The sequence below is a fragment of the Suricata suricatta genome, chromosome 14 (assembly GCF_006229205.1).
Source record: "Suricata suricatta isolate VVHF042 chromosome 14, meerkat_22Aug2017_6uvM2_HiC, whole genome shotgun sequence".
In the NCBI taxonomy this organism is placed as follows: domain Eukaryota; kingdom Metazoa; phylum Chordata; class Mammalia; order Carnivora; family Herpestidae; genus Suricata; species Suricata suricatta.
This window is the reverse complement of record NC_043713.1, coordinates 50,586,330-50,598,410: the sequence shown is the minus strand read 5'-3', so window position 1 is coordinate 50,598,410 and position 12,081 is coordinate 50,586,330.

Here is a 12,081-nt window from a genome sequence, read left to right as displayed (position 1 = left end):
TGAGGTGGTATCTCAGTGTGGTTTTGATTTGTGTTTCCCTGATGATGAGTGATGCTGAGCATCATTTCATGTGCCTGTAGGCCATCTGGATGTCCTCTTTAGAGAAGTGTCTGTTCATGTCTTCTGCCCATTTCTTCACTGGGTTATTTGTTTTGTGGGTGTGGAGTTTGGTGAGTTCCTTGTAGATTTTAGATACTAGCCCTTTATCGGATATGTCATTTGCAACTATCTTCCCATTCTGTTGGTTGCCTATTAGTTTTCTTGATTGTTTCCTTTGCCTTGCAGAAGCTTTTTATCTGGATGAAGTCCCAAGAGTTCAGTTTTGCTTTCATTTCCCTTGCCTTTGGGGATGTGTCGATTAGGAAATTGCTGCAGTTGAGGTCAAGGAGGTTGTTTCCTACTTTTTCCTTGAGGGTTTTGATGGTTTCCTGTCTCACATTCAGGTCCTTCAGTCATTTGGAGTTAATTTTTGTGTATGGTGTAAGAAAGTGGTCTAGTTTCATTCTTCTAATGCGGGCTGTTTTAAATGACTACTACATTTGGGAGCAAATTGTTACATACTAATATTTAATGTATATAAGAGCTTTTAAAATTATTCTCATAAGCATTCTCTTTGCACACCCTCTATCCCAGTAACTTTGCATCGCACCATAGATTTTGAAACATTTGACCATATTCCCCAGGAGATCTTGATATAATCACCTCTCCTGTTCCTATCCTCTATCCACTTGAAAGCCACTGACTCATCTTTACAGTTAAAAATAAGAAAGAACTTCAGTAATTGAGAATATATGGTACAATAAGCTCTCCTATTTGTGAGTTGAGTTAATGTAGCCTGGTCTGGTTCAGCTATGCTGAATGTTAAAGCTACATATCTGGAATAGAGCTGTGATTAAGGACAAGCAAACCTTAATATATTCAGGTAGGAACAGATTTAGCTGGGATAAAGGAGCTTTCTCCCTATTATATCATACGAACATGCAAGCAGTGGATTTGAAAACTGGACTCTTCTGAGTAAAACATTGCCTAACCTGTCCTCAAGCAACATTCAAAGTGCAAGTGGATAGGGATGTATTTTAGAGCTTTTGTCAGACTTTTCTTTTATATCATTGAATAAATCTCACAGAATGGAAAAAACTGAATAGAAATGAAACCAGGTTCTCAGAGTCAATCATTTCTAGTTAATTTGGGGGAATTCCTTGGCTGCAGAGATCTTGAGCTTAATCCAAAGGTTCTTGTACCTGCAAGGGCCCCTACTTCTAAACATGGGCCCATTAGTCTTCATTTAGAAATAACTTTGTCTTTGGATTTGTTTCCAAACATCTCCCATATCCCTCTAAGTAGTTCCTTGGGGCTAGTGTTGTGGTATCAACTTTTCCTTTTAATTTATGATCTTGCTGTACATTTATTCAGAGAAACTTGATATTCAGCTTCCCATATCCCCTTTACCTAGCTAATTCCACAAGTCCCTTTTCCCTTTGTTTCCCCCATTCTCTAATTACAGGTCATCCCTGCCTACTCCCGGACCCAGTCTTGGCCTACCTTTCACTTGGTAGGACAGAGCTGGTAAAAAAACATGGAAGCATTAACTAGCTGCCCAACTCAACCAATTCAGCAGGGAAAAGGTATTTATTACATATCATTAGACCAAAAGGTTTATTTACCTTTTAAAAAGATGGTGTACATCTTTAACTTCCTCATTTGGTCTGTAAACTTCTTTAGATCACATTGCATTTATGTTTGCATCTCCTGGGGGGCTCACTCTAGCGTTTTAATTGTGTGGTGTTAAATACATGTTTTTCTTGAATGGGACTAAGAAAAGGAAAAGGAATTGGCACTAATAGAGAGAAACTTTATTTATCCAAGTCCAGGTATGTAGCGAATAATGGAGCAGACATCAGAACCTCGGGTTGTCTGACACAAAACCTTTATGCTTTCTTTTACACCACGCTGCCTTACCATTGTGGCTTCACTGCTGCATCATTAAGATGCTTCTTTCTGCAATTTTCATCATTAAAACCTGTATGGACATTGCTCATTAGGGAAAGGTGTCAATCTGAAGAAAATTGCTGAAAGACAAAAAAACAGATTTATAAAAAATGAATTGGAGGAAACAACTAATGTGTTGTATCGAAGTCACTCATTTTGCATTTTCTCAGTCTTTGATCCCTTGTTCACTTCATGAAGAATTCTTTGTCAAATTTTGGAGATAACACTGACGATGTGTTAGTGTAAATAGAGTGTAAGATGTAATGATGTTTCTGAGTATAAGAATTTTGATGATCTATACAGATTCTCATTTTATTTTATATTCATATGTAAACTAGTAGTATTTAAAATCTTATTACTCTTTTAGGACAACTTAAAAAAATACCCATTTTCCTTACTACAAGTGTTCATTTTTTTAGAAGGAATGCTGCTTACATGTAAATGAAACATACTCAGAAATGACAAAAACATTGCTAAATAGTTAAAATTGGCATCACTAGAAAATGAATTTAAAACAAAAACGGAAAATGGAAGGTAAACAGTATTTTCAAATTTTTATAAATTGTAAAAGTACTCCTGGGTCCAGAAAGTTACTAATACATTAACCAGAAGTTGAAAACATTGACTAAAATCTGAAGAAAAAATTTTTTTAATTTGTGAAGGCATTGCCAAATAAGCAGAGTTGGAGAATGAATTATAAATTTAAAAAAAAACTGTTTGAAAAGAAAACAAACAATGCAAAAATATTTAAAAAAAACAGCAACACATTTTTAGCAAAAATTTATAACATGAAAAAAATGCTTAAAACTGTACGCAGAACTCAGAGACTGTGTTAAGGTGTGTGAAGTTTCCTGTAGACCTAAAAACTCCCTGGGTGAAAAGAGCCTATTGAAATCTATCAACTGTGGAATATTTGAGGTGCATGATTTGCTTCCTCCGTGGAACCTGAGGGTTTAGAGAGTCCCCCTTTCATACTCCTCTGCACCTTTCTCTTTGAGGTGAATTCATCTGAAGGCTGAGGGTCTGGTATTGCAAGTTGGGCTGGAATTATCTTTCCCTGGTTTTGTTCCCAATAATCCACTACTTTTTCTTTTAATTTGTTTAGGCTCCATTTCAGGGTAATTATGATGAAATTAATTTTTCCTTCTGATCTTCTTATTGGTTAGGAACTTCTGTCCTCTGTGACTTTTTGTACGTGTGGCTGAAGTAGGTAGACCTAGTCCTAGAACTTTGTTCTCTCAGACATAATACCATATGACCAGTTAATTTTATTCCTAAAAGGCTTCTTTCTGTGTGACACACTCCATGCTTTTTGCACCTATCCTTTTTATTTTTTAGGAGTCTTAAGTTTCCTCTTATCTTCTTGAATAACACCTACTTGCAGACCAGGAATCACAGAGAAGAGAAGTCGTGTGATTTTTATCTGATAACTGAATAAATCTGTTTTCAGACTGTAATTTCCCTTAGCAACTCCCTAAAAGTTTGTGGCTTTTGTAACTTCCATTGTTAAAACTACTTTTTGAAAAATCATGATAAATTTTGGGACACCTGGGTGGCTTAGTTGGTTAAGCGTCCAACTTCGGCTCAAGTCAAGATCTCACCATTCAGTGAGCTTCAGCCCAGCATCGGGCTCTGTGCTGATGGCTTGGAACTTGGATCCTGCTTAGGATTCATGTCTCCCTCTCTCTCTATCCCATGCCCATTCACTCTGTCTCTCTGTCTCTCTCTCTCAAAAATAAACATAAAAACAAAGAAAAATTATGACCATTTTTAATGCTGAGTATTATGCCATGAATATTTTTAAATGAAAACTGATCTGATTTAAGCTATATGTATTGAAATAAAGGTAATTGAGGGATGTGATAATGATACACAAACAATTTAAAGATGTAAAATTTAGTGAATAATGCCCCCAAACAGCTCTATTTTTTTTTTCTTTTTATCCCTCATGATGATGATGGAACAAGGAACCTTTAAAAAGAAATCTTATAAAACTTCCCATTGTTAATATCCCCAATGTAAATCTTACTGGAACAGGTACTGAGGAACAGCATTAGGGCATATGGAGGGTCAGAAAAAACAATTCATCTTTCCTCCTTAAGAGGAAGAATTCATAAACAGCCTAATCTGCCTGAGAGGGAAAATGGAGCTCATTGATGCTGAACGACAATTAGAGTCTACTCTTTTGGTTTAAGTAATTCGTGGGTCAATATTATCCTGTTAATCAGGTTATTAAATAACGAAGGAATGAATAATTAGCCTACTAACTTGTCAAACATAAAACCAACCTGATTATTATGTACCTTGAAGTAAACACTGCATTTTAAGCAGTCATTCCAGTTATTCCATAAGCTGGGTTATAGCAACTCTTGGTCACTGAATTTTCAGAATTTTTAGAAAAAGTATTTGGGTAAATAAATGGACATGGATAATTGTGTTAAATTTCATATCCAACCTTTAACTCAGTAAAAGCTTTGGGTAAACCAAGTAAGACTATGCATTGAGTTTATTACATAATTTATAACATAAATTCAATTAGGCTAAAACTACCCCCCTTTAAAAATTTTTTTTAAACATTTATTTATATTTGAGAGAGACAGAGCGCAAGCAGCAGAGGAACAGAGAGAAAGGGAAACAAAATCTGGAACAGGCTCCAGGCCCCAAGCCATTAGTACAGAGCCCAACACCAGGCTCGAACCCACAAGCCATGAGGTTATGACCTGAGCCACCTGAAGTTGGATGCTTAACCAACTGGGGCACCCAGGTGCTTCTCCCCACCTGTTTTTTTAAAATTTATTTTTATTTTTACTTTTATAGAATACATGTTTCTAGAACCTGGAAAACAGTATGGAGAATATGTTGATGTCTGTTGTTTTTTGTATTTCTACTATGCTACTGCTTTTTTGCAGTATTAACCACAGTTTAGGCCACTTTTTGAGTGAATGCCTAAAAGAAAAGTTTCATTAACAGCTGTAAAACATAGTGTACTCATCAGGTGTCCAAAAATTGCAGTTCAATTTTACTTAGCAAGCAGGAAATGTATTACATAAAAACTATAATTAATTGAATTTAGTTTAAATGTTTAGTGTTACATAATCATTTTCCTTAAAGATTCAAAATAATCTTGGTTGGCACATCATTATTATTAATGGCTAGAAATTCAAACAACTCTTGGTTTCCTTTTAGACACCATGAAAGGAAACAGCTATCTACTTAAATAAGTGCTAGGTGAAATATGTACGGCCAGTGTCTCTTAAAGACAGCCTTGATCAACAGATGATTATCTTAGAAGAGTTTTTGAATTTATATGGAGATTTGGAATAGTAAATACTAATTTTGATCCAAATTTTCAGCTTCCCTGAAAGGAACACAGAAAGGACTTATTATGTCATAAAATTCAGAATAGTTTGTTCTATAGTCAAGATAGGTTAAGTTTTATACTCCAGTAAAAAACACTACATACATTTCAGTGGTTTAGAGTAACCAGGTTTGATTCTCACTTATGTTACATATCAACCACACATTCTGTGAGTGGTCCATTACATGTTGTCCTTAATTTGGGCCTGGTGACATTGACATATCTGGAACATTGTATTATTACTGTTCTCTGGCAGTGGGAAAGAGAACATGGTGAATGGAATTCTGACTCTTCCTTATATCTTCTGTTTGCTGAGACTTTCTATTTTACATTTATTTCAAAAGTGTTCATGATTTTTTACTCACGCACTTTAATAAAAATCACCTTAGAGCTCTTGTTAGATAATTCTAATATTGTGTCATCTTGGCCTTGGTGCCTGCCAACTGTCTTTTTTCCCTGTGAGCTTTTTATGTTTCTTTGTATGCTGAATAATTTCAGATTGTATCCTGGATGTTTTGAATGTTATATTGTAAGGCTTGGGCCTTGTTTAAATCCTCCAGAGAAGGTAGAATGTTTATATTGGAAGAATTGTTAGGTTCAGGCCATAAGTTCTATTTTGTTCTTCTGAAGGCTATGGCTCCAATTTAAGTTTAGTTTTAAAGTTTTTTTTTAATGTTTTATTTATTTTTGATACAGAGAGAGACAGAGTATGAGAGGGGGAGGGTCAGAGAGAGAGGGAGACACAGAACCGGAAGCAGGCTCCAGGCTCTGAGCTAGCTGTCAGCACAGAGCCTGACACGGGGCTTGAACCCACGAACGTGAGATCTGACCTGAGCCGAAGCCGGAGCCTTAACCGACTGAGCCACCCAGGCGCCCCTAAGTTTAGTTTTCAAAGCCATTTTAGTGCTCTTCAGCTTTGTCAACATTGTAGCCCAACCCACGTTCAGTCAGTGACCAAGGTTATAGTTTACCCCTTAGTTCAGTTCACAAAGTCTTGGCATGCTAATTAAGATCAGGTCCTTGGGACATCTGGGTGGCTCGGTCTGTTAAGTATCTGACTTTGGCTCAGGTCATGATCTTGTAGTCCGTGGGTTTGAGGCCTGCTATGGGCTCTGTGCTGACAGCTTGGAGCCTGGAGCCTGCTTCAGATTCTGTGTGTGTGTCTCTCTCTCATGGCCTCTTTTCCGCTTGCTTGCTCGCTCGCTCTCTTTCTCTCTCTCTCTCTCTCTCTCTCTCTTAAAAATAAATAAACATTGAAAAAAAAAAAGAGGTCCTTGTGTAAGAGACTCTGAGATGAGCCCTGGGCCACATACACAGCTTTATGAGATTGCTTTGATGATTTCCTTCTTCTCTGCTATCTTCTTAGCATTTTCAGGCTCCCTGGATTTCCACTTTTCAGGTTTCTGGCCCGAATCCTAGGGCTCCTGCTGCCCTGCTTTGCTGACCACTTTTGTGGATGGGCTTACCTCTGTGCCCAACTCACAAAGGGACAGAGAAAAAAAACAAATAATGGCTATCCCTGCATCCTTGATATCTCAGCTCCTCCAACTGGAGAGGAAGGTTAGCCATCATCAGAGGTTTGACTCCTTCTAGCCCCCCTCACTGGTCACCACAGTGGAGTTGCTTGGGGGGTGGAGTGTGAGAGGATGGAAAAACGAGAGGAGTAACAGGGAGGGTTTCTCTGTTCTCTCAGGGTATTAGAAGTTCCTCTTTTTGTTTCCCAAGTCAGAATTACAGGGTTTTTCCTGCAGCTCTTTTTTGTGACACAGTGCTTACATATACTCTGGGGAGATATTGGGAGTGGGGAGGAATGAATTCAGGGGTACTTCAATATCTTTGTTCTTCTCCAATATGCCTAAAATAATTTACCTTATAGAATTTTCAAATAGCTACTCCATGATTTCTGTCCAGGTTTATAATTGTATCAGATGTGAGAGATGGATGCAGTTTGCTTACTCCATTCTTACCTGCTACTGTATGTGATAATTAGCTTTTAAGGGTTTCACCAGAAATGATACACATTAGTTCTATTGACATTTTATTGGACATATGAAGTCAAATGGCCAGACCTATCTTCAAAGAAGAAGATAAATGCAACACTACTTTTTGCCCTGAAGGAGAATCCTAAGTATTTGGTAAATAGCACCCATGGCTACCCACACTGCAACAGTTTGGATCTCTAAGGATGAACTTCATCTTGAACCAAACCCAAGCACTAATTGATTATATCTAAGCTAGAAGTATAATGATTCTCTTGAAGGCATAATTTTGTGATTCTCTACCATCAAAATCTACTGCTATCTTTGTGGGACTCTCTGTAGTCTAACTACTTAAAAAAGGAATTGATGATGGTATGCTCCACTCATATAATCTCAAATTTATATATTGATACAAAGTAAAGAAACAATATGTTTTTAAAAATCCAAAGATGGTAGTAGTGGGAAAAATATCTATATGATTGAATACTAACTAGAAATAAAATATAACTGGTAGAAGAAAGCAGAGTTTGGTGGAAGAAAAACTTAATAGTAAGTCATATAGATCTCTTGATACTATATATTTCGTCAAACTAGTCAATATTAAAGTCTCATTAAGATTGATTCCAGAAACCTCCAAAGGATTTTTGGGATAGCTTATCTATGATGTTTCATATCAATCTATACCTATCCCACTAAGATTAATTAATTTTCTCCGCTTTTCCTTAAAATAATTTTTTTTCTCCCATGAAAATAGTACTTTAACTTTATTCAACTTAGGCACAGAGTTCAATTCCAAAGTTCTGCTCCACTGGAAAACAACTTAGAAACAGAAAGTTGTTAAATAATCTCTCAACAGCCTGGAAAAGGTACAGGGCAAGGGTTTAGATCTAATTTCAAAGTAATACAAAAGAAATATGTAATTCAGCAAGTAATTCTCAGTGAACTTATAGTAACATGACTCACAACAAGAAAATCAGTCAATAAAATATGCTGAATGGGAAATGATTCAGTGAAAATATTATTCAGAACAAGCAATTACTGAGTGAAAGTATTACCCAGAGCAGACAATTACTCAGTGAAAATATTACAGGGAGCAGGCAAATATTCAATCAAACATTTGACAAGGAGAGCAATTATTCAATAAACAATCATATAATTGTACCCAATGGAGCATGCTTGCAATACGGCACACAAATCATTTGCAGACATTCAGGATGATGTTCTGACTGTTGCAAATATGGATAATTTATGGTTCTCATTTGTCATTTTGAGATAATTTTATTTCATATTTACTTTCATGTAAACACCATTAAAATATATACAACCATACTAAAAATCAATTTTTCAAATAATCCTGTTTCAGATTTTTTTGTCCCCTCTTATATCATTCTCTTCCTGTCCTTTTTTCTTCTTTCCCTTATTTCCTCCTTCTTTGGTTGTTTCTTCATACATCTCACTGTTTTCTCCTTTCTCTTAATACATTTTATTTGAAAAATTGTTTTTACCATTTATTCATTTTTGAGAGACAGAGACATAGCATGAGCGGGGGAGGGGCAGAGACAGAGAGAGAAACAGAATCCGAAACAGGCTTCAGGCTCTAAGCTGTCAACACAGAGCCTGACACAGGGCTTGAACCCACAAACCACAAGATCATGACCTGAGCCAAACTCAGAGGCTTAACTGACTGAGCCACCCAGGCGCACTTCTATTAATATATTTTAAAGAGGAAGTCCAAATATTAAAAAGCCCACATTTATTATTAAATCTTCTCTCTATAAATCACTCATGAATGTGTTTTCTGGAAGGAAATATAACTAGAAGCTATTTATCACACATTGATGGATTACAGGTATGATCTGCCATGCAAGACCCAGTGAGAATGTAACTGTACTGTTAGGAAGCTCATAGGCTAAAATGGTAACAGTGAATGAGTCAATGAATACATATTTCAATCAGCAACACTATTGACTGTTTACTCCCGGTCTGTCACTGTGCTGAGAGACACATATGGCAGATCCTGTTCTGAAGGAGTATGTAAACTAGTGGTAGAGACTGCTCCACAAACCCAAACTGTCAACAAAATATAGTAATTGCTGAGAGAGGTATGCATAAAAAGATGGGAGCAAAGAGATGAATTCAAGATAAGCTACCTTGAAGTATTGGGGACTCAGCTACGTGTGGAAGAAATATGAGTTTTTAGCTAGGCAAAGAAAGACAGGAAACAAAGTCTTTTGCTAATCAAACTTGTGGTAAGTGCAGGGACTCCAAACAGTGCAGTGTTGTCAGCAGTTCACCGACACTGGGTCAGTGGTGGGAAAGGAGGCTGGCAAAACAGGCACATCAGAAGAGCACCTTACAGCAAATTAATACTCCTCCTTTACTTGTCTTTAAAAGGCTGTCAGTATATATTGTCTTCACCATTTTCCATTTTCTAAAGTAGAATTAAATATAGTTGATGCTCCTCACCTACATTCAGCTACAGAGGGGATTGAACCCACAAACCACGAAATCATGACCTGAGCCAAACTCAGAGGCTTAACTGACTGAGCCACCCAGGCGCCCCTCTCTTAATATATTTTAAAGAGGAAGTCCAAATATGTGTTGCATTCAGGAAGGAAAAGTGCTTGCTTCAACATAGGAAGAAAAACAGTTTAAGAGTGGTGAATAATACTGGGCGATGCATGGAATGGGGGTTGAAACATAAGGCCATAGAGCTTAGAGAACTGAATCCTGTGGCACACTAGGCACTGCAATATTTCCTCAGGGTCCAGCAGGGATGGCCGTCATTCAGCTTGCTTGATGATACAAAAACTTGAAAAGGGTATGTAGTCACTGGCTGTTTTAAATATTCATTTGCCTTTTCTTAATAACTGCATCCCTAGTCCTCTGCTGGTGATGAACTCGCCCCTAGGCTCACTGTGTGATTTTAGCAGCACTGACTCCCATTCCCAGTTCTAGGGGTTCAAGACAATCTGGGTTTCTACTCTTCAATGGTGTCAGTGACTTCTTTTTTTCAATGGGAGGCATATATCCTCTTTAATGGCCACAGGGAGCTGTTTTCTGGTGCTCTGAAGAAAGGAAGCTTTCACTTATCTTCTGGGTTGGGTAGAGTGCTGGCGTGAGACAGAAGTGCTGAGCTGTCTTGCTATGGTGGGTTGGCTAGCCTGAGAAGGTCTACACAGGGCTCTTCTATGCTAGGGCACACCATGTGCATGTGCAGTGTAGTCCAGTGCCCTGATTAAGCCATTAGGCAGTCATCTGTCGGTTCCTCGAGTTTTCACACTATGTCAGCTAATGTGTTTCCTTTTTTTCTGCTTAAACCCGAGTTGGATTTTGTGTCTTTGGAAAGCAAAACAACCTTGACACAAAGGTTGAAAAATTGAAATGGTTTGCCAGGTGGCTGGTACATATTTGTTTAGTTACATAATAAACTAATTAAACTAAATGAATCTGCTAAATTATCTCTGAATAATGGCATTTCCTTATCTATGAATGGCTCTTTACAGTTGCAAAACATTTTGCCTACACTATCTGGCTTAATCTTCATAATACATATTGAAGTAGATACTATTTACACCCTCTGTTTTTGAGGAATTGAATGTTCGCAGGGTTATACAAAGCATGAATGTCTTGGACACAATCTCAAGCTTTCCTACTCTCACTTTAAGGATTTTGCCAAGATACTTTCACATCTTTAACTACTACCATGTGTACTTCAAAAACTCACATTATACTTTATATTTTTGTAGCTTTTAAGAAACAAGCCTTAAGAAGGATTTTCTTTCAAGTTCTTTATAATTATGGAGTTTAGAGATTAATGGAGTAGAATGTTAGGAAGAAGAGGATTACTTTTTTGAAGAGATTTTTTGTAAATGTTTATTTTTTCAGAGAGAAGGGAGGGGGCAGATAGGAGGGAGACAGAGGATCTGATGCAGGCCCCACACTGAGGGCAGAGAGCCTGATGTGGGGTTCGAAGTCACAAACCATGTGATCATGATCTGACCTTAACCCACTGAGCCACCCAAGTGGTCCAGGATTGCTTTTAAAATGTAATTTTATGTGTATGGTGTAAGAAAGTGGTCTAGTTTCATTCTTCTGCATGTTGCTGTCCAGTTCTCCCAGCACCACCTGCTAAAGAGGCAGTCTTTTTTCCATCCCATACTCTTTCCTACTTTGTCAAAAATTAATTGGCCATACATTTGTGGGCCCAGTTCTGGGTTCTCAAAAATTAACTCAGAATGGCTGAAGGACTTGAATGTGAGACAGGAAACCATCAAAATCCTCGAGGAGAAAGTAGGAAAAAACCTCCTAGACCTCCTCCGCAGCAATTTCCTACTCGACACATCCTCAAAGGCAAGGGACAGGAAAGCAAAACTGAACTTTGGGACTTCATCAAGATAAAAAGCTTCTGCACGGCAAAGGAAACAATCAAGAAAACTAATAGGCAACCGATGGAATGGAAAAAGATAGTTGCAAATGACATATCAGATAAAGGGCTAGTATCCAAAATCTACAAGGAACTCACCAAACTTCACACCCAAAACAAATAACCTAGTGAAGAAATGGGCAGAAGACATGAACAGACACTTCTCCAAAGAGGACATCCAGATGGCCTACAGGCACATGAAATGATGCTCAGCATCACTCATCATCAGGGAAACACAAATCAAAACCACACTGAGATACCACCTCACGCTAGTCAGAGTGACTAAAATGAACAAAGCAAGAGACTATAGATGCTGGCGAGGGTGTGGA